Source organism: Cavia porcellus, unplaced genomic scaffold, assembly GCF_034190915.1.
Source record: "Cavia porcellus strain 051 isolate PalLab524CR breed Dunkin Hartley unplaced genomic scaffold, mCavPor4.1 scaffold_21, whole genome shotgun sequence".
NCBI classification, from domain to species: Eukaryota; Metazoa; Chordata; class Mammalia; order Rodentia; family Caviidae; genus Cavia; species Cavia porcellus.
Window position 1 is genome coordinate 59,932,056 of NW_026947504.1, and position 25,455 is coordinate 59,957,510.

A 25,455-nucleotide genomic window follows, 5' to 3' on the forward strand; every position below is an offset into this window, starting at 1 on the left:
TATTCTATGTCCAGCATTCAGCCCAGTGTCCAGCACAGAGGAAGTACTCAGTAATGCTTAATGAATGGGTGAAGAAATAAATGAATGGACCAGTAAAGAAAGTGAAAGGAAAGGGTTTCTTAGAAGTCAAATGACTTGCAATTTCATAAGGTAGTTTTATTATTTAACTATTGAAGCATCTCCCCCAAAATAATAGAAATCTGAATGGTTGACTGACTACCCAAAGGCATTTTGTGCACTGAGTAAGCATCCTGAGACAGCCACTGGACAGTACAGTGGGCATATCTGTTTAATTCAGGAAAGACTTCCTTTGAAGATGTTCTGGAATCATGACACCTTGGAATGGGATGACCCCTTCGGGGTCATGTAATTCCATGCTCTGCGCATATGTAGTCTGGCATGGGGATTAACCTTGGTTTGAGAACAATATTGTTTGCTATTTTAGTGAATTTGGTAGCATAATATTTATTTTAAACCAAAACTGTTCACAACATCAAAAAGACATTGGAAAACATACCTTAAAAGAAAACAATTCAAAGGCTCAATTTTTTTATTTTAAAAATGGTAAGAGTAAACAGAACAAAACAGAACAAAATGGATCATAAGGAAACAATTTTAAGAAACACGAATTTCAAAGCAAATCTACTGGAGATCTTCACTGTCTATCTTATTGTCTCTAGTTTTCTTCCAAATAGTTTGTCCCCATCTTCACACACATTGAATACATACTGAATATTATAGAACTAATCAAATCATTACAGGATGATGAAGGCCCTGACATTGTGGAAGTCAATAATGACTACCATAATGTCCCTCATTCTCTTCATAGTAGCTGTCCTTATCTTTACGTACACTGAAATTGAATATAAGAGACTAGACTAATATCACTCTGAACAGTGAATAATAGCATTGCTACATTTTATATCATAATGCTACAGAATTAGCACTGGGTTTCTTAGTGTCTCTTCTTGAGAGTATCTGTTCATTACATCATGCACTGTATAATCTGTTCTTGTAAACAGTTTAGAAATTCTCCCCATGTGTGAATCATCTATCCTTTCTGTACTATAGGGAAAAACAGATCATAACAAGACAACAAAGCAAATTCCTAGAAAAACATGAAATGAAAAAGACATATAAAACCACAAAAATGTTCAATTTGACATCATGAATTTTGGGGATTTAAAACTTTAGGACAGAAGCAGAGGGCTGGGAGAGGTGTAAGAGCCAAAGTCAGGAAATCAGAGCTTAATCACCTCCCTGTGCACCTGTGCAGACCTCTGATCTCCTCGGATTTTTCCCAGACAATGGAGATTATTACGCTTCCTCTGTAAGGCCCAACTCCAATTGCATTAGGTAACGCCTGTAATTGCACTGAGCTCCCTGGAGAGAGGGTATGAGCAAAACTTACACTGTGGTAAATATTCCAACAATGAGGAGCTAATGGTCTTCTATAGTAATTTTTTTAAGAATTGTAAACCACATAATTTGACACAGCCACATTGAGAAAAATGTCCCTCATGATTTGACCCAGCCAAGCTGTGTGAAATGCTGTTGACCATTTTAATCCAAATGAAAACTTCAGAATTGTGCCTTCTTTTTACAAGAAAGATAGAAAAAGTTAAAAATATAGAACACGCACCTCCTCTGAGCTGCATCTCCACACTTTCTCTGGCACTGTGGTTGACTGACCCCCTCCAAAACTCATGCTGAAGTTTTATTGTCACTGAACTGACACGAAAAAAGTGTCACAAACAGCATTGGGAGGTGCAGCCTTTAAGAGGTGATTAGATCATGAGGGCCCTGCCCTCATAAATGGATTAAAGCCATTATCACAGGAGCAAGTTATTTACAAAAGGAGTGGAAGAGAGTTCAGCCAAGAGTGCTCTGTCTAGCACATTCTGGCTTGACTTTCACCAGTGTTGTGATTCAGTGTGAAGCCCTCGCCAGATAGATGCTGGCTTTATGCTCTGGATCTATCTGTGATAGTCTGACATAGCAGAAAAAAATAAAACCGAGACATGAAATAAATGTTAATTCATTTAACAGATACTTATTCAATGCCTACTATGTGCCAAACACAATTCTATTGTAGGCTGAGAGAGACCAAGGCAATGAGTTGTAATGCATACTCTATATACATAGTGCATTGAGGATGGGGATGGGGTTGGGGATGGAGTGGGAGACAGGCGTATAAACAAGTCACCACAGTAAGTGCAACAAGCATTCCTGAAGAGGATTACAGTAATGCCAGCACCATCTACCAGTATGTGCAACTCCCTTTCCAGGGAGCAGAGACTTATTTGAGTTAATAAATGTTAGAGAAAATCATATGAGCAGGAAAAGTTCATGGACAGTGTAATGCTTTACAGAGTTCACATCTGATGGTTGCACAAGTGTGAGTTAACATTAAAATGCAATTGTAAGTCATCACATGAAGGTCAGGTTCAGGAAGTGTTTACTATGTGCTGTTCCCTAATATGGGTATATGCTATGTGCTTTGACAGTAAGGGAGGGGAACTTGTGAGATCAAAGGAGCATTCAGCATGGGAGTGGGTGTCTAAGTGCAATCAGAAAGCGCGGGGAACACTGAGCAGTCTGGTGGGGCTGAAGCGTGTGCCAATACAACGGGAGGACTCCTCAGTGTTTAAGCTGTGAGACTGAAGGGCAGTCAAGGTCAAAGCAGGAAGCCTGGACTGATTCCCTGGAACACATGTTTCTCAGAGTGGCTGAGCACTGTGTACACGGAAATAGGGCTCTGGGAGTTCTCCAAGAGAGCTAAACAAGGTCCGAAAATTGATTGAAAAGCAATATTCTATTACACATTTTCTTTCAAAACTTCTGATTCCATCAAGAGGGAAATTTTAGTGTGATGCCCTATGATAGTTTTATGGGCAAAGGGATGCCCAGGTGGCTGGTGACGTATCATTTCTGGGTGTGTCTATGAGGATTCTGCAAGAGATCAGTATTTTGACTTGTTAGTTGGTAAAGAAGATTTCCCTCACCAAATGCTGAGCATCGTTCAGTCTGTGAACGACCCCAATAGAACAAAAAGGAAGAACAGGGGCAAATTCACCTTCTTCTTGAACTGGGACACCCATCCTCTCCAGCCCTTGGACACTGTGCTCTTGATTCCTGAGGCCGTAGGCTGCAGGACTCACCCTGGCAGCCTGTACCCGTCAGTCCCCTGGGCTTCTAGCTTGGTTAAGATTTATAGTATCAGAGCCCTGAATTCTCAGCCTGAATTACAACCCTGGCCTTCCTTGCTCTCCAGCTTGTAAACAGATCGTGGGTCCTCTTGACATCCAAAACTGTAAGAGCTATTTCTCTGGAGCCCTGTAAGCGAGACTAATACATACTCTCATCTCTCCTGGAATAGCTGCCCGATTCCTTTCCATGACCTTCAGGGCCCTGTCACACTATTTGACTTCCAGTTACAGTTCTGCTCCCATTTCCTTGCCTTGAACACTCTACTAAAGCCACTTTAACCTCCTGACTGTTCCTTGAACCCACAGGCTCATTCCTACGCCAGGACCTTTGCACTGTGGGTTCTGGCTGCCTGCAATGATTTTCCCAGGAAATCCTGTGGCTCACGCCCCTAAGTCCTTCAAGGCTCTTTGACGTGGCACCTCCCCGGAGTGCCCTCTTCACAGCAGCTGCAGAAAATTAAAACCCATCCTAGCCTCTTCCCTGGTTTATTTTTCTTCACTTATCATCAGTTAATGTAGTATGTATACAATTTTTGAAGTTTATTTTTTTAATATCTGTCTGTACTCACAAGAATTTAAGTTCACTAAGGGCAAGAATTTTTGATATTTTCCTCACTACCAAAAAATTCCCAGCTTTTAAAAACAAAGTAGGGCATAAATCAGGTACTCAGAAACGACTCACTGCCAAATGAAGAAACACCTGTGTAAATGTGTTCATCCCAGTTTTTATCAAACACCTAGCTTGGGAAGTTGCTACAGACTCTCTAGCTTCAGGCTTAAAACTGTTAAAAAGCTTCAGGATCTAGCTAGAACTGGAAGTTGTATTCGTCGAAGAATAATTTTTAAAACATAAAAATGCATACAGTTATAAAATGAAGTGGACGGGGTTGGTTTCTTTTAATGAACATGTGTTTTACTTATTAGCGAGTGAATATTGTAGTTTAGATAATTGTCCCCCAAAGGACCCTGCATTAAGGGGTGTGTCACCAGCCTGTGACACAGTGGGGGCAGCAGTGGCATCCTGACAAGGTGGGGCCTAGTGGGAGGAAGTTAGGCCACTGGAGGGGTTGCTGGGACGCGGACACTGGACTCCACCTCTTCCTCTCTCTCTCTTTGCTTCCCAGGTGCCATGAATTCAATAACTTCGTCTACCCTTCACTCCTACCATGATGTTCTGCCCCCCCAGACACCCCAAAGAAACAGGACCAACCAAACGTGGACTGAAACTTTTCTCCTTCTCAAATTAATTTATTTCAGGCGTTTGTCACAGCAAGGCAAAGCTGACTAATACAGTGAGCCAGTAAGATATCAACTAATTCAAAGGAAAACTCAAAAAGCAGATACAGACGCAGATAAGAAATGTTAAATTCAGCTTACAAATAGACCGAAACTGGTCAATATCTACAGTACAATAATTAATTCCATTCAATCAGTTAAAATTCATCAGTTCTATCAATAATATGAATTATGCATACTGTATAAGTATTTTTAATAACAAGTTTCTACAATTAACAGTACTATGAGTAGCTCAAAGACAATGAAGAGCATTAATAATCCAAAGAGGTGCAACAGACCAGACAACCATTCATCTTTTTGCCCATTTCAATGTCTTTCCTTATTTTTCCCATCATATTATTTTGTTTTTATTGTATTTAATTTTACAGAAAATACCCTATTTATAGAGGGCACTATTTTATACTTACATTGGTGACATTAGACCACCACCATACAGTAACTTACACTAGGGCAAAAACTTTTCATTAAGTACATCATGTTTGTTGGTGTTTTTTGTGCACCAGCTGTGTTTTCTATTGTCCTAGTGCCATTTTCGTCCATTGTACCTTTTTCAACAATTAATCAGTTGCAAATGTGAGGCTTTATTTCTGGTCCCTAGTCTCTACCATTGGCCTGTACATCTCTCTTTCTATAAACACCACATGTACTTAATCACTGTAGCTTTACAAGGTTTGAAATCAGAGGGCCTCAGTCCTCCAACTGTGGTATTCTTTTTAAAATTATTTCAGTGATTTTAAGTCCTTTGCATTTTCATTTAAGAAAATTTACACATACACACCTCTTTTTCTTCTTATTTTGAGCACTAGTGTTTCTTTCTTATGGAAACAATTTGGCTTTTTATCTATGGCACTTTTTGTTCCCTGAGAGGTCAGAATTCAATCTGAAAGGTTGCCAGCAGTTGGAACTATGCAAAATTGAGCCTCAGCCCTAAGCAGGGCACTAAAGAAACATTAGGTCTCCTTTCCCTTCCGTGACCCTGCTTGCTTTTCCACCAAAACTTTAAAATTGGAACAATATAAATTGAAATTATGCCTCCATCATTTATCAAGTGAGTGATTTGAGGAAAGTTATTTAGCCTTGCTGAGTTTAAGTTGTATATCTCTAAATAGAGATAATAAATCTACCCCAGAGAGTTGTTATGTTTATCAAATACATTGTGACAGGTATAGCCAAGGTTTAACAAAACGTATATGGATCAATACATTAAGCTGAAGAGTTGGTGATTATTCAAACAATATGAAAGAATGAGCATATGACACTCCATAGCATTATAAACAAAGGAATATCTGGGAGAGAAGCACGTGTTTCCTAGTTTCATACATATTTCTGCTAAGACATTAATCTCCCAAGCTTAGCTTACTGCTGGTGAAAGATAGAAAAATAGTCAACTCTCTTTTGGTAGGAGTGTTGGTGAAGGCTTTCAGAATTCAAGGACCTGCTTTTTTCTTGTTAGTGTTCTATTTAATGCCTTCGAAGTTTAATGCTGTCTTTAATCCTGGACCAAAAACAAGATATGCTCTTTGGATCCCAAACTTTGCCAGATTTAGTAAATAAAATTATGGCAGGCTTAGTTCATTATGAATTTGGAGTAAATATAAGGAGCAGTTTTTTAATATAAATGTATCTCGTGCAATGTTTGAGATACTGTATACTAAAAATTATTTATTGGCTATATGTAATTCAAGTTTAACTGCAAGTCTTATATTTTATCTACCTTATGCTTTAGAGGAATTTACAGGCCATAAATATGCTTAAACAAATATCATCATAGTAAAGAAATTCATGAGCACTCTGACAACACATTTTTAATGGCATCTTTTATGCCATTATCAAGTATATCATAGATACAAATCATGTGAAAACAATAATTATAATAACATAATTAGTTAATGAGCTGAAATAAGACAGGAAAACTGAATATGTAATAATTATATAATTACTCATTATTTAGTCCTCTATTCTTTTAAAACTTTTATTATTTTTATTTATTTAAGAGAAAAAAGGCACAGAAAAGAAAAACAAAAGGCAAAAGGGATGAACAACAACAAACCGCAAACAATAACAGCATAGGTTTTCAAAACAAGATGATAGGAACTTAACAAGGGTTGTAATATTGCATATTGTTACTTTAGTCCTCTATTGTTTATTCAAACATTGCATCTCATCAAAAGATGACTTTTGTCTTTTGGATGAACAGTAATAATTAAATTCAGCCACCTATAGTATTTTTCCAGCTAATAAGTAAAAGCTACAGTTAAACTCGTATTTTAAAAATTCTTTTTGGAAGACAAGCACAATGAATTTTTTTTTGAGAAAAGTTCTCATTATGTAGTTCAGGCCGTCCTTGAACTCACTATGTAGCTCAGGCTGGCTCCAAACTGAAGGGAATCCTCCTGCCTCAGCCTCTCAAGTGCTGGGACTACAGGCATGCGCCATGCTAGCAGATGCGATGGATTTGTTCATCAGCTGTAAGAGTTTCATAGATTGTGGTTCCCAGGCAGAGGACATGTTCTTCTGAAGCAGACTAAATAACAGTTGAGGTGAGGGACAGCACTGAAGTGATTCTTCATCTTCCTGGAAGGAGAAGGGGAAGCAATGGGAACCGGTGGGCAGCTCCACTTGAATGTCAGGGAAATTGGCTTGTGATCCCACATGAGACCAAAAGCGTCCAAAGACCCTGCTGAAGAGACAAAGTCGAAGTAGTAAACCTAGACCAGAAGCACACACAGAATTGCAGGGAAAGACCAGCCAAGTCTGGGATGCTCGGCAAATCAGGCGTGCCTTAGCCTGGGCCTGAATCCTTGTGGGGGCAGAGTTAGAGAGACACAGCGACACACCACACTTCAAATACCTCCTGCATGTTCAGAAATCCTGGCTGAGGATGCGCCAAGGCCAGGTCAGATGTCACTGAAAGAAAAATGGGGAGAGGGGTGGTTTGAAATCGCTGAAGGTACAGGATTACACACAAGGGCAGACTTGCGTGATAAAGGTTCGGAGGAACACAACTGCTTTACACAACTGACTAGCGGCTGACTGGGTCCAAATTACCTGGTGATGGCCAAACTGTGTGCAGTGTCTTCAATCGCCTGCTTCTGCAGGCTAACCTTTGGCAATAGCCCTGCCTTCCGTGGCAGCCCTCCTTCAACTTGTAGGAAGCCAAGAACCTCACCTGCAGCCAGGCAGGCTTGCCCTGCCCTGCCCTGCCCTGCCCTGCCCTGCCTCGCCCCCCTGGCCTGCCCTGCTCACCAGCCTCCCTGGTTTCCTCCGCCTGCTGCCAGCCTGTCTCCCTTCCCTGTAGTTACACACAGGCTGGCTGGTGCTCCCTGTGCTGTTTCTGTGCATGCACTGGACCCTCTGCCCACACTCCTTTCTTATCTCCTTTCTGGAGATGCAGTACAGTGCCACCTCTCACCCCCATAATTCCAGCACAGGACAATGGAAACTGAGACCCTTTGACCTTTTATTCCCAGCATCTGTCATTGTGGTTTGACACTCATTAAGTATTTCTTGCCTGAATTGAACATAATTTCACTTGATTTCAGAATACCAAGAAAAAATTTAACATATTATCATATATATATGGCAACAAAGACTCAAAGGCAGTTAAATTCTCAGCCCCAGGACATAGGACTTACTACACAATTGTTGAGTGTTAAATTAAATGGTACTCTTTTTCTGGAAGAAGAAGAGGAGGAAGAGAGGTTAAGGAGGAGGAAGCGGAGGAGGGAGAAGATTTTCATGGTTGCGAGTTCTGTTTGAATGGTAGAAAAAACAAATGATTCTCACCTTTGAAGTTGTGGAACACTAGCCACACTTTGGAGTACTCTTGGCCAAGGAGAATTGTTTCTGAACCCTCTCTTTGTACCAGGTTGAGCTGGTATCATTAGCTGAGAAATAATTACACAGTACAATGTACTCAGCCCACAGAAGTCTTCTGCTTTGCCTTGTTTTGTTTTTTTTTTAATCAACCCTTCTATAGGAAGTTGGTTTTCACCCAGGTAATTGCTTCAAAATATTTATTCAGGTAAGAGAAACATTCTTCAACCTATCAAAGGTATTTTTCTTGTGGGACTTCACCTACCTCATTACCCTGTACTCTAATAGCCATGTAATTACGTTTAGGATAAAACACATCCTGTTCCCACCTGTTCAAACTCTCTGATTGACATTTTCTCTGGATTTTTCCAAAATTGTAAAGAGAAGTCTTAGTCAGATAAAGTAACCAGGAGGTCTGGCTCTTTCAGCTCAAAATCGTGTCTTGTTGCATGCTGGCGTGTAGCCAATCTAAAGCTACCCATGAAGAGTTAGTTGCACATCTTCCTTGGCAATGATTGTCTCTTCTTTGGGGAATAAACGCCAAAATGGGCCAAGAAATGACCACTAAAGAAGGTGATTCCAACCAGGGAATAGTAAGCAGGGGCCTGTGGCTCACATGTGTGCACCCTCTTCTCCCCAGGAGACCTGCAAACAAACCTGTCACACCTACCAGAACTTTTAGATAGTGCCTTAGCTGTGAGGTCCTCAACATCTCTGATAAGCTAATTGTCTATCCATTGACACAGCATAGGAAGTAGAAAATGGATTAGGTGTTCTAAATGGCTGTTCACAAATACTGGCACTCCCGCTTCGGAAGTGTGTGTCACGGAGCAAATTACTCAACTCACCAAGCTAATTATGCCACTGGTAATGTGAGGCTAACAGTACTTCCTTCACTGCTATTGTGAGGATGACATAATACAGGGGGTACAACGTGCAGAGCACAATTGTCTAGTACAGAGCTAGCCAGCTCCAAATACTAGTTTTCTTCCCTCTTCCCGGTTTTTGTCCTTATAAACTGTAGACATAGATTATAAAGGCCTGCTCGGAGGATGATAGCTCAGCTTAATTATCATGAGCAATGGCAACCACAAAAGCAGGAATTGCAGTTACAGACTCGGGGAGGGCAGAGGAGGTTAACAGACACAGTATGTGGGCACAGGCCTGGGACAAACAGGAGCCCAGAGAGGACTCGCCAGGGCGTATGAGAAATACAGAGCCATCTGGTCCAGTATAGCTGAAGCTTCAGTTTTTGAACAAAAGCAAAAACTAAGCTATTTGAGAGTTCTATTTTAAGAGTTGACTCAAATTAAAATAAAAAATATTTTACAAGCCAAATAAAACACATTCCATGGGCTACCAGTTTGCAATCTCTGAGATAAAAAAGCAAATGGAACAATACTTACCTAGTGGACAAATTGGAAACCAATGCAGTTCTTGTGGTACTTGTGTTACTGACTATGACCTGGGATCCTCTGCTTCACTTAGGGGGTTATCACCACAGATAACTGACTCTTAATGAGCTTATACTGTGTGTCTGCCTAATCCTGGCAATCCCATAGAGTGGGTGTTGACTGCCTTTCACAGATGAGATGAACGCAGCTTAGAGACAACCCTCCCAAGATCAACTATTTGTTAAGAAGTGGAGCTGAGACTGGCTATGTACCCTGAATCCCAGGTCACTCAGCCCATACAGCTCCTCGCTGGAAGAGCTCAGGGAGAGCAGCCGGGGAGAATCTTGATTCCCAAGCGATTACCACTGTGTGTACTTGGCATCATTCCTAAGAGTGAGGTGTGGCTTCTCTGGAAACAGGGTGTTTTTACCAAGGGCTTTTGGCAGGAAGTGTTTTTCTGTTCATCCAGAAAAGTGGTTTTAAAGGTGCCCAGTCAATAAACAGAGGGAAGCCTACACTTAAGAAGACTGGGGTCAATATTTGTTATGGCCTTACAGTCCTGCAGAGAAACAGGATGTGGGCACACAGGTGGCCACCAGCACAACATGACACACCTCCTACACATTTCTGGCCACACCCGGGCCTGCCTGCCACCCCTAAATGCCTGGGACATTGAGGTGAAGGTAGAGGGTGGATGGCAGGTGGCAGATGCAAGTCAGGAGGCTGAAGCCTGTAATCTTGTGGACACAGTCAGTTCTCTGATGACTCTGACAAACATTGAAAGCAAAATTATCAATGGTAAGTTAACACAACACATCATCATTTGTAGCCATCTGACTAGCAACATTCAAAAAGTCTCACAATATCAAATACTGTCAAGGATATAGGGGAACTGAGAATTCTTGGGCATGGTTGGTAGGGGTACAAATTGGTTTAAATACAGAAGAACACTTAGAAGACTGAAAATGTGCATGGCCTATGATTCAGCTATACTATTTCTAGATGTGTACCCCTGGAGAAAATGCCCCTCATGTCACAAGGAGATATGTATGAGAAGGCTTATTAAACATTCTAAGGAGAGATAAAAACAGGGAACGAATAGATGTTATAGCATCTTCACACTAGGGAGCACTAAACCTAAATTGAAATGAATGAACTAGATTCCTATAAACCAACGTAGCGACATCTTAAGAACGTATAACTAACTAAAAAACAAAGGAGGTTATGCAACAAGTGAATATCTTGAAAAGACACTACTGTGATATCGCATGGAAGGAAAGCAAAAAACATTGACTCGAAGATTCATGGTGGCAGTGACCACAGGGAAGAAAGAAACAGATGGTGATCAGAAAAGGACACAAAGGGGACTTTGACTGTCCTTAAAACAAACATGATAGAACATGGTTCCTCCTATCTACTGACCCCAAGGTGTGTGCTATGGTCTTTGCTGCTTTCATACTTACTGACATTCTGACCAAAATTAGAAGGGTCATAGTATCATGAAAAAATCACTGCCCTGGCTGGCCATAGTAGCCCATACCGGTAATCCCTGAATTCTGGGAGGCTGAGGCAATAGGAGTTTAATTCGAACACAGGCAATCTAGGAATTTAGACACTAAAAATAAATAAAAGGGCTGCAGATGCAGCCAAAGGCCTCCGGGTTGGCAGCGCCCCCTGAGCTCCTGCTGACCTTGGGGCAGGGCCTTCTTCTCCAGGAAGGGTGTTGTACACAGTCTAAGTCAGGAGGGCTCTGCTTGAACACCATTGTCTCCTGGGTCAGGTTCAGCTCTGGGCCATTTTCCTGTGAGAGGTAAACTGTAACTCATAATTTAAAATGGGAAAAAGTCTCACGAGGATATACACAGGACATTACCAGCCAGCAGGTTTCCAGTCTTAAAATACAAAGAGAGAGTTAAGCTTCCTGAAATGCACAATAAAACATGACATAGCAGGGGATGGGGATTTAGCTCGGCAGCATAAGTGCCTGCCTGGCAAGCAGGCAGTCGTGAGTTCGATCCCCAATACCGGTAAAAAGGAAAAAGACAAAAAAAAAAAAAAAAAAAAAAAACACGACATAGCATAAGAAGCTTTGGGGTCAGACAAACCTGGACTTAAATTTCAGGACTGCTGTTTACTAGTTTTGGATCATTTGGCAGAGCAAATTATCTGTTTGTTATCCTTCTATCTAGAAAATGTAGAAAAGAGTCTTTTCTTCATGTGTCTGCTCTAGAGTCTAAATGAATGAAAAATGAACATCCACATCAAATCCTCAGCCATAACATACACTCATTAACATAACCATATTTCATCAATTCAAAGTGCAAAAGTCTCTTTCCCCATTTAACAACTTCTGAAATCAAGATCTGCTCACCATCACTAATACTGTAATATTCTAAGTGTAGGTTTTTTCCTTGTTCCTTACAGTAAACAGTGCACACAGGCCTAATAATGAATGAGGTTCAGATTCTATTTAGTTCTATATAATAAGCTCCTGAACTTTCTGCTTCAAATGACGGCCATGTAAAAATCAAGATAAATCAGTAACATTGTGAGGTTATTGTCTAATTTATTTTGCCAGTGCTAAGAAAAATTCTCATAAGAATTTATCTCATTGTAATGGATCGTTCCAGTCTCCCTAAGGAGTTCCCTCCAGAGTGTAAGCTCCGGTCCTAGATAGGGCCACACCTGCCATGCGTTTTACGGGTCTCCTAGAAGACTTCTGGGAAGAAAGACAGAGCCAAAGAAAGTATTAAGTGCACAGAAACAGCTTCAACAAATGTAAGCTAATTTTCACATCTAGTTGCCTAGCAAGCAGCAGAAATACTTGCTAAGTGTTTTTGAGAAATAAGAAAAAACATGAAAAAGTCTGATATGTTTAAAAAAAAAAAAAGAGAGAGAGAGAGAGAGAGAGAGAGAGTAGCCAGGCATGGGGGAACACACTTGTAATACCGGCTCTTTGGGAGGCTGAAGCAGGAAGATCACAACTCAGACACTTAGTAATCTTGTCTAAAGAAAATAAAAATTAATAATAATTTTTAAAAAGAACTGAGAACATAGCCCATTGTGAAGACCCTATACATATAATGGGAACATAAAGTATAAATTCCAGAACATATATCATGTTTATATTCTTCAAAAATCATGTATCTATTTTGATCATTATAGCAATTTCATGAATTAAGAGCATAAATATTTTTACTTTATACATCAGACAGATAAAGCTTAGAAAGAAGTAGTCATATATGACTAAACTGTTCAGCAGATCAAAATGGGAATAGAGCCCATATGTTCAAATTCTCAGCCTAGTTTTCTTTTCATTTTCTGTAAGGACAACAAAAAAGAAACCACTTACAAAGATTTTGTCCTATGGTCTGTTATTATGGTCTTGCACGCCAAATATTTTATTATAATACTTGCTTTTCTGATCACCGTTTCAACCTATTTCATAAGCAACAGTCCCAAATTACTCTTTTTATTTCTCTCCAATTTATGAACACATAAAACCACTTCTTTAAACAAATTGACAATCTGTCATGACGGTAAATGCCAAAGAATTCACTTTTGTCATATCCCAGCCTGGCAATCTGCCTACATCTTCTGGCATATTCTGATGAAATTACTGCTCAGCTTACAGTATCCTTCTTCCCAGCCCAGAGTAAATTCTGTGCCCCATTAATCTGTATTTTCATCTACCCAGGATGTCAACTTGATATCTTGTTTTCCAGTCTGCCTAACTTACTAGTAATATGATCTGAGAAATAACACAAGATGGAAATTCTTCCTAGAAAATGTGGTCGTAAACTTTCTGTGGAGTAACTTTTTTTAAACAGTTGAGATAGGATTAAAATATCCATAATCAAAAATATATCTGTTTTTTATTTTCTAACCAAGAAAACGAGATTCCCAGTACTCATTAAAGTGGTGATTTTGACATCTTGCAAGCTTTTTGTACTGGCCCATTGTCAGTCACTTGTCATTATTTTCCCATGCAGGAATGACACAAGATTAACTGGCACTCTGCAGAACCTCCAGCCAACTTCGTGGGGTAATAACAATTACTAGCTTTATCAGGTGCTTGCTGGGAGCCAAGTGCTGTACACTACTCAAGGAGATTAAACTGACTTACAAGTGATAAATCTGTGCTTCAGAGAAGTTAAATAATTGATTTAGATAAATCAGTTAATAAATAGAAAATCAAGGTTTGTATTCAAAGCCTTAATCTCTCTAGAAGTTTAATTTGACCTGAACTTTCATCCTTAAGAAATGACTTGGATATTCAGGAACCTGATATTCTTACTAAATTATCAGTAAATTTTGGAACAGTCCTATTGATATTAGTACATTTCAGTTTTCATATATTTTTCCTTTATTCTGCTTGGTCAGGAAGACAGTAGCAAAATTTCAGAGGAGGCAAAAGTTACACACCAAATTATAAAAAGAAGGGTTCATTTGGGAAGATAGTGCCAGCCTACTCTATGGATCATATTGTGTTCTTGCTCTTCTGCGGATTTTTAAAAATGCTTGCTCATTAATTTGATCCTTTCTGGATCAAGATGGAATAAGACAAATTCAAATGCCATCCTTCCTCTTACCTCTCACTCTCCAGAATAAAAGAACAATAATGCCACGTTTTCTAACTACAATATGGAGGTGGTTACTTGCACAACCTGATCCAGAGCTTCAAAGTGACTTTGCAGGAGTTCAGGGAGCTGCACTCCCAGCTGTGAAACAAAGTCAGAGAGAACTTGACTTTTTCAGAAATCAGCGTGCCTTGGCTTTAAGAAACATTAGCTATGTCATTTCTGTTTCCTAAGGAGATTAACCCAATATGAGTAACATTATTAAAATATTTTCCTTATTACTGTAAAGAAACCATCAAAAGCTGATCCATAGCTAGGAACACCCAAGTTTTAAAATTCTCTGCATAAATCCTGCCCTGTCAAAATAGATGCCTGAAAGGAAGGCCAGAAATGTTGTAAATCCCTCTCTCCTGAGGTGCAATCCCAATTCTGCTGTAGAAAAGGATGTCTGTACACTGATTCTATTAAAAGCAATCATATGAGGTATGAGAATAGGGCAATTTGTGAAGGGAAAAAATAGGGTAGTAGTTACCACGAGTGGGGGCCAGGGATACTTGTGACTTACCATTCAGTGGGTTCACAGGTTCTGTTTGAGATGGTGGGAAAGAAAGTTCTGGAGATGGATGTTGGTGACAGTTTCAACACTATGTAAGTGTATTTAATGCCATAGAACGGGACACTTAAAAATGGTTAAAATGAAAATTTTTGTATTATGCATACTTTACCACAATAAATAAAAAAGAAATTTTGTTTCAAAACAAGTTCACTAGAGTCATCTACTAAGGGATATCGCTAGGAAATTGGCACCTTTCTTTGACAGATTAGTTTTTAATAAAATTTTTGACAAATGAAGAGAAAGAGAAAAGAAACTTTTTGAGGTACGCAATACGAAGGAAGGTCAAATTGCTTGCTGGAAATTGGTAGTGTGAGTAACACAGGTGAATCATAGCTGTTTCCTGGATTATTTAAGGAATAGCTTAGTTCACCAAATGCTATTTAGCAGTCTAACAGAAGTACATTGATTATTTTCAGTTCAAGCTGATTATTTTCAGTTCAAGAAAACTAAGCCTTTAGGACTATATTTCTGTATCTAGTATAAGCAACTTCATAGAAGCAGAGATAAAAATAGAAGTCAATATACACATAAAATATATATTAGTAATTAAATATATTTTACATATTATAATAAGGCACAGAATTTGTGTTTGAGGTGAGAGAAAGTTCTGGAAAGAATGGTTATGGTTATACAACATTACAAACATACTTAATGCCACTAAAATATATATTTTTAAATGGTTGGATTTTATATTATGTGTGTTGTATCACCAAAAATGTCTCCCTCAGTCATTTGCAATAACTATAAAATGAAGATCTTTCTGGGAGGAAAATATGAACCCTAGGGAAAAAAGAAAACAAAGAATTGGTGGCCACTGCGGGGATGGTGAAGAGGCTATGTGTCATAAAATAAGAATCTAAGGCAGCTTTTAGCCAGTCAGTTCTGAACTCATCTGGCCTGGCTTTCTGGCTAGCAAGGCCCTGTCAGTCACAAGTTTTCCAAGTGGCCTGTCCCTGTCCTCCTGGCCCTTCCTCTCCAACTCCTGCCGCCTCCTAAACTACTCAGAGCCCTAACTGGTCATTTTCTTCCTTTTATATTGGCACCTACCCACATAAAATAAATAAAATACACAGGATGGAGGGGGACGGTGAAGAGGAGGTACATTTTAGAGTTAAGAAAACAGCCGATGGAACACAAGAGCACACAATTTTATTTAGATAAATTCAGCTTTGGAAATAAGTGTCAGACAAGCCAGTTGTTTCCAGATCTCCACAGGCCTGACATAGAGCAAACCGTATCATTTATCAGACTGAGTTCACGTGGGGTGGAGTCCAAAGAGAGGGAATGGGAGGGGAGAAACAAGAGGAGCAAAGCTCGCTTTTCACTAAATTGTCAACGAGAAGGCCTAGTGTGTAATAAAGCTCTGTTGGGTACTGATTAGACTGTGGGTTTGGGCAGGGAGGCAAGGATAACCAGAGATCAGAAGGGGCTGAGGAAAGGCAGCTCAATACCAATCGTGGCTGGACATCTTCTCTCTGACTGTTGAGGGGGTAAAGCAGAAAGGGCTGGGCCAAACTGAACACAGAGGCCACAAGGCCACACAGCCTTCCACTAAGGTGCAGATGGAGCTTGTCTTTCCATGAGCCCTCCATGGAGATATAGGCACAAGAGGAACCATATCCATTTTTAAAGATTCCTTGTGGTTGGCTGTAGATGGATGGAATCATTAAGGCCTAGGGTGCAAATTGGCAGAGCTGCAGAATCATCTGGATGCATTGTTGTAAACTGAGTTTTCCCTTCTGGGATCTGCCAACGTAAACATGCAGCTCTTTCTTATTACATGAAGTCAAAGTGTTGGATATGCATTCAGGAAACCCCACCAAGGTGAGATGGAATCGATCATGGAGCTTCCTGGAGAACTAAGTCTCCATGTAAAATTGGTTTGCTCCTCCCCACGTGACTCACCCCACGTGACTCACATGGACTCCACCCCACGTGAACTCAGTCTGATAAATGATATGGTTTGCTCTATGTCAGGTCTGTGGAGATCTGGAAACAACTGGCTTGTCTGACACTTATTTCCAAAGCTGAATTTATCTAAATAAAATTGTGTGCTCTTGGGTTCCACGGGCTGTTTTCATGGAGAACTAAGTCTCCATGTAAAATCAAGTTTCATCAAACCAATAACACTAACGTTAACCACAATTAATCTAAAAGAGACAAATCTTTACTCCTTCAGAGAAAGAAAAAATAAAATCTCACTCAAACCAATCATGTTTTTAATTTAGACTTTGTTCCTTTAATGCCAAACTCTGTTTATTACTATTACTAAAGGATTATAATTAGCTGTGTTAAAATGAAGAAATTTATTTTAGCAACATGTCTTCTATATTATCAAACCGACAGAGAAAGCATACAAAATGAGCGCCCCACACGTGCATTGTTAAATTCACAGAGCACATTTTTTACATAGGAAAATCATCACCCAGTTACCAAGCAACCACCAGAGTTAGCTTTTCTGTCTTCTAGCTCTTTATTTGCATCATCTTTATGGGGAGTTGCTCTAGACAATCTCCAAGATCCTTTTCAACCCCAAGGTCCTAGGATTGCGTGAAGGTCAGGAGGTCATAAACTGTCACACAGGGAGTTCCGACACAGAACAGAGGGGCCAGGTAATCAGAATCCTCAGCCAGTGCAGCTACTGATACGTGAGGGCATGCCCTTCTGCCATCCCTACAGGCCAAGGTGACGGTGCAGGGAGGCGCCGGATATTTTTGAGATTTTTGCAATTTCATAAAAATGCTGAACAAACATAGCTTCAAGACACATTCCTGCCACTGCTAAGCAGATTGTTGTCCTAAATACTGCCTGTAGAGAAATTCTGCAGTGTTCACCATCTGCATGCTGCTCTCAGCTGTAAACCTGGAATATAGTAACATCAACCTATCTCCCAGTAGTAGTGGTATGAGGAGCAACCAATGAAGCCCTGTAAAAATGCTTTGAAAAGTGGACAATAGAACACTGTCTATCTGTCAGAAAGAATTCACACTATTCCCTGAGGCCTGATCCGAAGATGGAGGCTGCAGCACATGTCGCCCTTTGCTGGTGTTTTGTCACATTTGGACAAAGGACTCTGGAGTCGACGGGCAGCATCACACCCAGTATGACGCTCAGAGGAATTCCTGGGAACCCATTTAGTGCAGGATTGAATTGCTTCCTTTCTTTCTGCAGATTGGCTGTTTTTCGGTTTCTATTCCCAGATGAAATGGCTGTGCCTGTCTACCTAGGAGAGGGGACATCACTGGCTTTCAGTCTGGTTACCATGGGGGTTCTAATGCTTTCTTCTGCCAAGAACCAAGTGGGGACTTAGTCCCAAGTTTCCATTTCCTATTCCCTCATCTATTTCCTAACTTTGCTTGGTTTTTGTTTTGATATTTAACCACCTTAGAGCTGCCCTTGTTTAGCAAGCATTTCCACCCAGATGAAGCCATGCAAACCAGAGAAGGAACGTTATGGGGTTAAAAAGCTACAGTGATTTCACTGAAGTTTCCTGCAAACACCTGAGCTCTCTGCAGATGGTTTACTAACTCATACACATCATTGCCAATAAGCTCTTTATAAATCCTTGTAAAGTCTATTGGATGCGACAGACTTCCTGAAGTTTCGAAATCTAGGTTCCTAGGTTTCATGCGCTGACGTTTGGAAAGGCCAATAGATTCCTGAACAGCTGCACTTCTTCTGAGTAGCTTTGTGATGAAGTTTTGAAAGGACTAGATGTCTCTTTAATCTGAGTGACACACATAATAATCCTAACTGAAGAATATAGTAATTGGATCCATAACCTGCATGTTTAATATATTTAAAATAATTTTTTATTAAGATCAAGGGAAATAAATGACAATTGAATCAGGGATGAAATTGCTATCTATTTTTGTCGCCTAAGTCAGACCACAAAGTCTGAACCTGTACTGTGTATCCAGCACAAGAGGATGTGTCCTCTGAACGAATGAAATACAAACTATATGAGCCATTGAACAGATACTTCATGAAGTTAGTACCTGAAACTCCCAAATCCTTCCAGGTTTCACATCATCAGGCTAGAGCATCTGAGGATACCCTTATGAGTATTTGTAGTCTACATCTTGAAGGAGCTAACAGTCCATTGTCTCTCTGTCTCCTCATTTGGTTTTTATTATGATTCACAGACCATGCAAAGAAATAACTTTGATCAAGGATATGGCAAAGCTAATCAACTAGTAGGCAAGTTTTGATCTTGGCCTCATAACATATTATTCAGCTAATAAACTTTACGAGAGAAAGACAAAGAGAGAGAAATTGATTCAATATTGCTTATTCAATGTCACACAACTATGAAAAAGTAGCTTCAACACATTTACAAACATTATGGAGGAATTATAAGTTAATATGAACTCTGTGAAGGACACACTATTAGTTTAGGAATATAAACTTTGACCCCAAAGATTAACTTCTAGGAAGTTTTCAATAGATGTAGGCCATGTGTTTTTGTAAAAACACATATTCAAGGCTACTTATTGATTTATAGTCACAGAAACTTGAACCTAAGTATCCATCAATAGGGAATTGTTATAATCAACTATGGTATTTCCATGTAATACAATACCCTGTAACCATATTTAAGAAATGAGATAAATTTAAATACAATATGAATCAATCTCTATGAAATATTTTCTACGAACTATGCATATGTGTTTTACTATACTTACAAATACACATAGAAGTACTGTAACAATGGAGATTGATTTGAATTTAGGTTCAGCGATGAGGGATATGTACTTTTCCTTATATCTTTTTGGTATACTAACGCCTGAATTTTTTTTTTAGAATTTTTGAATAAAGAGAAAAACATGATGACTTGTAAGGATTATTCCCATGTCCGGTCTCTACATCAAAGGTTTCTTGTGTCTACCTGTGCTGTGCTTATGTAGTATATATATATGAGAACTTTAAGTGGTCTGCAAATTACTCAAGGTGAGGTCAGTTTGTTTTAGACATCCTTGGACAAATTATTAATTTTGTAAACCTATGTGGTAAAATAGAGATATTTATTATGTAATTACTATTGTTTAAGAGTTTGTGTTTAAATGTTTTTAACATGGATTATTTCACCTACTCTCAAAACAACCCTGCCTAATAAGCATTCTTACTGTCATCCCCATGTTGCAAATGAAGACACACATCACAAAGCTGGTAAGCAGGGGAGTCAGGATTTGTCTGTTTCCAGAATCTATAGATTTCCAGGGCCGTGGTAGAAATAAGCAAGTGCAAGCGAAAGGTTTGTCCAGTGTCTGGCCTTCTTAGGAAATGCTAGGTATGATCATTGATGTTATTTCTTCCCTACCAGAAAACTGTTCCAGCCATTAAAAATATGCACCTGGTCAAATGGAAATGAGGTGGCATTGTCTAACAAGGGTATGTCTACAACTGGAGCTCAAACCTGTGACAGCACCATCTGTCTTCAGCTGTGAGTAAACTGCCATGTGAGATCACTAGAGAGAACACAGCAGCAAGGTATGTTTTTCCCCTCTCTAGAATACAATGATTTTACTGTAATTAATAACAGATGTACTTGGGCAATTAAAGATGTGATATAGGTAATAATGGCTTGTATTGTAAAGCTTAATCTGATTGCCTCAAGGGTCAAGGAATTACACAGCCATTGGCATGGTTAAATTGTCTTGTGCCATTATTTGGTGACCAAAGTTCATCTGAAGTGTAGTTCATCTGTTTTATAGCATATGTGCATGTGTGTGATTTATTTTTTGTATATATATAAACTGCTCCAAAACTTAGCTAGTGAGGAGCCCTTATACTCTGGTTCCCACTCAAGTTCACAAGGTAGATGTATGTCATGACAAAAACAGGAAGTCAGCAGGAATCAATTGCTGTCAGCTCTACCATAATTCCCTTTGCAATTCTGAGATTAATGCTCATTTGTGAAATTAGGTCAATCTCAGTCTATACTGATTTATATCCCCCTTACACACATACATAAAACAGAGTTCCCCAAAGCAATCATCCTTCTATTAAATTCTCAGCGTCTAAAATGGTGATTAAGGGCTGGGGATATGGCTCAGTGGTGCAATGCCTGCCTGGCAAGCACAAGGTCCTGAGTTCAATTCCTGATATCACAAAAAAAGGAAAGAAAATAAATAAAATGGTGATTAGTATAGAGCAGACACTTGCTAAACACGAACACAAGGGTGAAGGACTGTCCAATTTCTTTTCCACTAAAACAGGACTCCATGAAACCATAGCCTAGTGCACTGAGTTGAACAGAGTGTATACAGCAGGTAACACTGGGCAGTGGCTTTCTTCTTGTTTTTCTTTGCCCAATATTGATACTTCTGTGAGTATTTCCGTAAGAATATAAGTTTTATGTACAAAAGGAGAGATCTGAGATTTGCCAAATTTCTTCTCCTTTACAGTACTGGACAAGTTTGGATGAGGAGGAAATTGCAAGTGTTCAAAGTTCAGTGATCAGCTGGCCTTATTTATGCAGGGCATACCTGACAACCACACCCTGTCACCCAATGCTTCTGTCTCCAAGCCCTGTCTACCAAGTGCCCTTTGAGAGAAAAGCTGAAGAAAAATCATTTTCTGACAATGTCTGAAAACTTCAAGTGACGCGACAATCTTTCCAGATCTAGAAGGGCAAATGACCAAGGAAGACATTCTGGTCTTTTCCTTTCATGTCCATTAGTCAATGATCTCCATTGTTTACACACTCTGGACAATGGAATGGGGATTAACTGTAATGATTTTGGGTACCCCAGAATGAAGAGGATACTACCATTGCTTTGCCACCATGATGGCTAGATCTTCCCTGACTTCAGGGTACCCCGTGCCTCGGGGAACTTGACCACCAGGAAGAATTCCCCCTATAGGAAGGTTTGCATATGCTCAGTGCAGAGATGATAGGCATCCACCACATCACAGCTCAACAGTGTAGCTTTGACAATACATCATTTATACAAATGGAAACCTAGTCTTTAGAGTCGCAACTCTAGTGCCCTAAGTGGGGGCAGATGTAGGTAGTACATGGGTTAGGAAGCCCTGCTCTAAATGCTGAAAAACATTTCCAGTCAAATTTAAATTGTAGTCATTGGTTTTCTAGTAGTAGGCTGTGGCAGTTTTAGAGGTTGCAGCTGGACACTGTCACGCCACTAAATTCCTGTGCCAACATAGATTGACCCAGGGGAACTTTTAACTCTTGATCAAGTTTCCATTCCTCTCCCGAGCCTTGCCAACTACAGAGAATGACCCTAGGCTTGACTCTTTCCTAATTCAGCGGTTACCGTGGAATTCCAGGGACCCAACTCTGGAGCTTGGCCTCAACTGCCCTGTAGAAGGACCTCGGGGAAGGATTGCACATCTTCTAGCTTACAGAAAGCCAGAGGCTCCATGCCAGGAGGGAAAACCTTTTTTGGTCAATAATGGCGATCCTCCAGGAAATAAACGGAACTAAGAGCTGAGTGCTGATTGACTGCAGAGGACAAAAGCAGTGACGATCACAGCATGCGGATTCCTCATCTAAACAAAAACAAACCAAAAAACAGCACCAGCAACTCCACCAAAGAAAACAAGAAATTGCAGTAATTTTACTTTCAGGAATCTAATGCCATAGCGTTGTGATACAGGGAAAAATAAAGTGCTTTTCCTATTCTCATGCAGCCAAACTGCCTCCTGACATTAGATGTCTGAGGGTCTGTTTCTCCCAACGCTGGGAACGCTGCACAGACATTAGCTGAGTACCCTCAAATTCAAATCAGTGCTGATACTACCCATCTGGAGATGGCCTCGGATCTCACAGACTAAGCGTTCAGTCTCACAAGCCTGCTGTACCTTTGGATGGTAAGCAACAGGAGAAAATTGTCAGCTGAGCCTCAGACAAACTGGCTCTAGGTCAGGGTCCCCATGCCTCCCCCTACTTGAGTTCAGCTAATTTACTAGAGCACTCACAGGACTCAGGCAAACATTTCACATGCTTGTTATAAAGAAAAGCCTACAGATGCACAGCCAGCTGGAAGAGGTCCACAAGGCTAGGGAAGGGGCACACGCTTCCACGGCCACTAGAAACCTCCGTGTGTTAAGCTATTCAAAGCTTGCTGAACCCTGCGATTTGGGGCTTTTACAGAGGCTTCATTACTTAAGTGTGACTGATTACACTTCTGGTCTTAGTGAGGGACTAAACCATCAGCCCCTCTCCCCTTCCTGGATGTAGGGCATGAGGCTTAGAGTTTCAACCTTGTACTATCTTGGTTTTTATGGTGATAGGCCCATCCTGAAATTATCTCATCCCTCCACCCACCTCCAGACACTCTTCCCACTCCAAATAAAGGACTTTAGCTTTCCTAATAGGAAACCTGCTTAAGATCAATTATACATATTGTAATACTACACACAGATACACTTGCACAAGGGCACAAAGATTTATATACAGTAATATGTTTACTAAAGCATAGTTAGTAACCATAAACACACTGTAAATAACCACCCATCAATAATTCAATATATTACTGCACACTCATATTGTGGGACATAATGCAACTACCAAAAAAGCTAGTCTGTAAAAATATGCTAATGCTGTGAGGAAACAGCAGAAAAGTTTGTATAACATAAGTTCATTCAGATTTTAGTGGAAATAAACAAATAGGCTGTATATATATATATATATATATATATATATATATATGGAAAGGGTGACCTAGTGATTGTGGGAATTATTTGGGGGGAGACAGTTCATTTTCACTTCACATTCTGTTTGGCTCTTTACTGTGAGCATGCATTCCATTTATAATTAAAACAAATTAAAATGTTATAAAGTGAAAAATAAAGGAGTAACACTGGTCAGTAACAAGCTGAAATCAAAGGTCAAGTTATTTTTCCAGAACAAGTTTGAGGCTGTAGGAAGGCAGGCTTCCGTCTACTAAGATGCTCAAAGGGAAAACAATTCCTGTCTAATCTTTTCCTGACTCTGAGCCCCGATTCTGCCAAGTTCTGGAGAGAACCCAGGGTCTTGGAACTGTGCTATATACCTAGCTTTTTTTTTTTTTCCTAATTTTTATTCTGAGACGGGGTCTCACTAAACCTCTAACTGGACTCAAACTTACAATGTTCCTTCCTCAGTTTCCCAGAGTGCTAAGAATCACCACTATCCCCAGCAAACCTGTGGTTCTGCAAAGCATGAGAACAAAGTGGGGCAGACTCTGTGTGTGGTCCTGTGATATTGGTGGCAATGTTAGTGGTGTCAGTTACAGAGTCAGTGGAAGCTCATTTCAAACTGAAGTGGCTTCTAAAGTAGAAAAAAAATGAAAAAGAACACTAAAAGGTTCCATTTAACTCTGGGTTACAGCACACAGCCCCAAATGGCCTGTGTTGAGGTTTGAATGAAAAGAAGCATGTAGGGAATGGGACCAGCTAGAGAAGGCACAGAGAGAGGAGCTCTTCCTAACATCCCACTGGGGAGAATCCTGCCCCTGCAAGACACTGTCATTCTCAAGGACCTCTGCAGGAGGAGGTCTGAAACTGTCCTCTGAAACTGAAACTGAGGAGGACTATCAGCCAAACTGACCCGCGGCCACAGCTCTCCTTCCCTGCACTGGTGCTAGTGTTTGCTCACCTTAACCTGGGTCTAATTTTCCAAGGCTCTTAAAGTTATTGGCCCTGTTTCCCCTCCTGGGCTTCTAAGACCTAATTCTAGTGTGTTCAACAGTGGAAACCTGGAAGACTGAGCCCTGGGGGCAATCTGTACCATCCGAACAGCAATCTGGGAGGCTCAAACTCTTGCTTTTGTTCTTTCACGACCTGGATATTCGCAGTTTAATCTGGGAGTCTATATTCAGGCCGCTGGGCTACGGGAGGGAGGCTTAAACTATCCCGGGGCAGGTGGGGAGCCAAGGCTGGTCAAAGCTTTGGTTGTGGGCTGTGACCACCAAAACTGATCTGGGGTGCAGGCCCAAAGGCTTTTGCATCCTTCTGAGTGTGGCGCGCAGACGTACCCCTGGCCTGTCGTCAGGGTAATTCCCAGCCACCAGGCGGGAAGGCCAGTGCTCACTCCACCCGCGGGATTCTGATCACAGCGCTTCCTGGTTTCCTCTTCGAACTTCCCTGAAGGTCCCTTCGTGCATCCCAGCGCAGCCCCTTCCCCGACTTCAGGAGCAGACTTCTTTGGCTGCCCACCGGCGCGGGCACCGCAGCGTCGGGTCTACCCGGCCTTGGGCAGGGCCGGGCCGCGCCTCTGGTCCTCCCGGGCCCCACGCGCCCCGCCGTCGCGCCCCCACGCGCACCAACGCCTCGGCCGCCGCGCAAACCCTCGGAACCGCCGCGCGGCGCGAGACGGCGACACGCGGGCGACCCGGGGCCCTGCGCGGTGCCTCGGCCGCTCTTGCGGGGACGCGCGACCGCGCCTGCCTCCGGCCTCGGTGGCCGCGCCGGGTAGGTGCCGGGGGGACCGGAAGGATGGCGAGGAAGTCGGCGCGGCTTCCTGAGCGGAGAGATTACTTCCGTCCGGCGCCGGCCTCTCTCTGGAGCCGGCTCGCCGGGGCTCGGAGCGCGGGGCGCGG

At 41.0% G+C, this 25,455-nt stretch overlaps 1 long non-coding RNA gene across 1 annotated transcript; it reads right to left on the bottom strand.

Moving 5' to 3' along the window:
* Positions 1-4,425: 4,425 nt before the first annotated feature.
* Positions 4,426-25,037, bottom strand: LOC134471997 (uncharacterized). Its single transcript, XR_010041821.1, has 2 exons — positions 24,892-25,037; positions 4,426-7,412 (listed from the first exon to the last, which is right to left on the bottom strand). It is a non-coding gene; the product is annotated as an uncharacterized LOC134471997 (long non-coding RNA).
* Between the last annotated feature and the right edge of the window lie 418 nt (positions 25,038-25,455).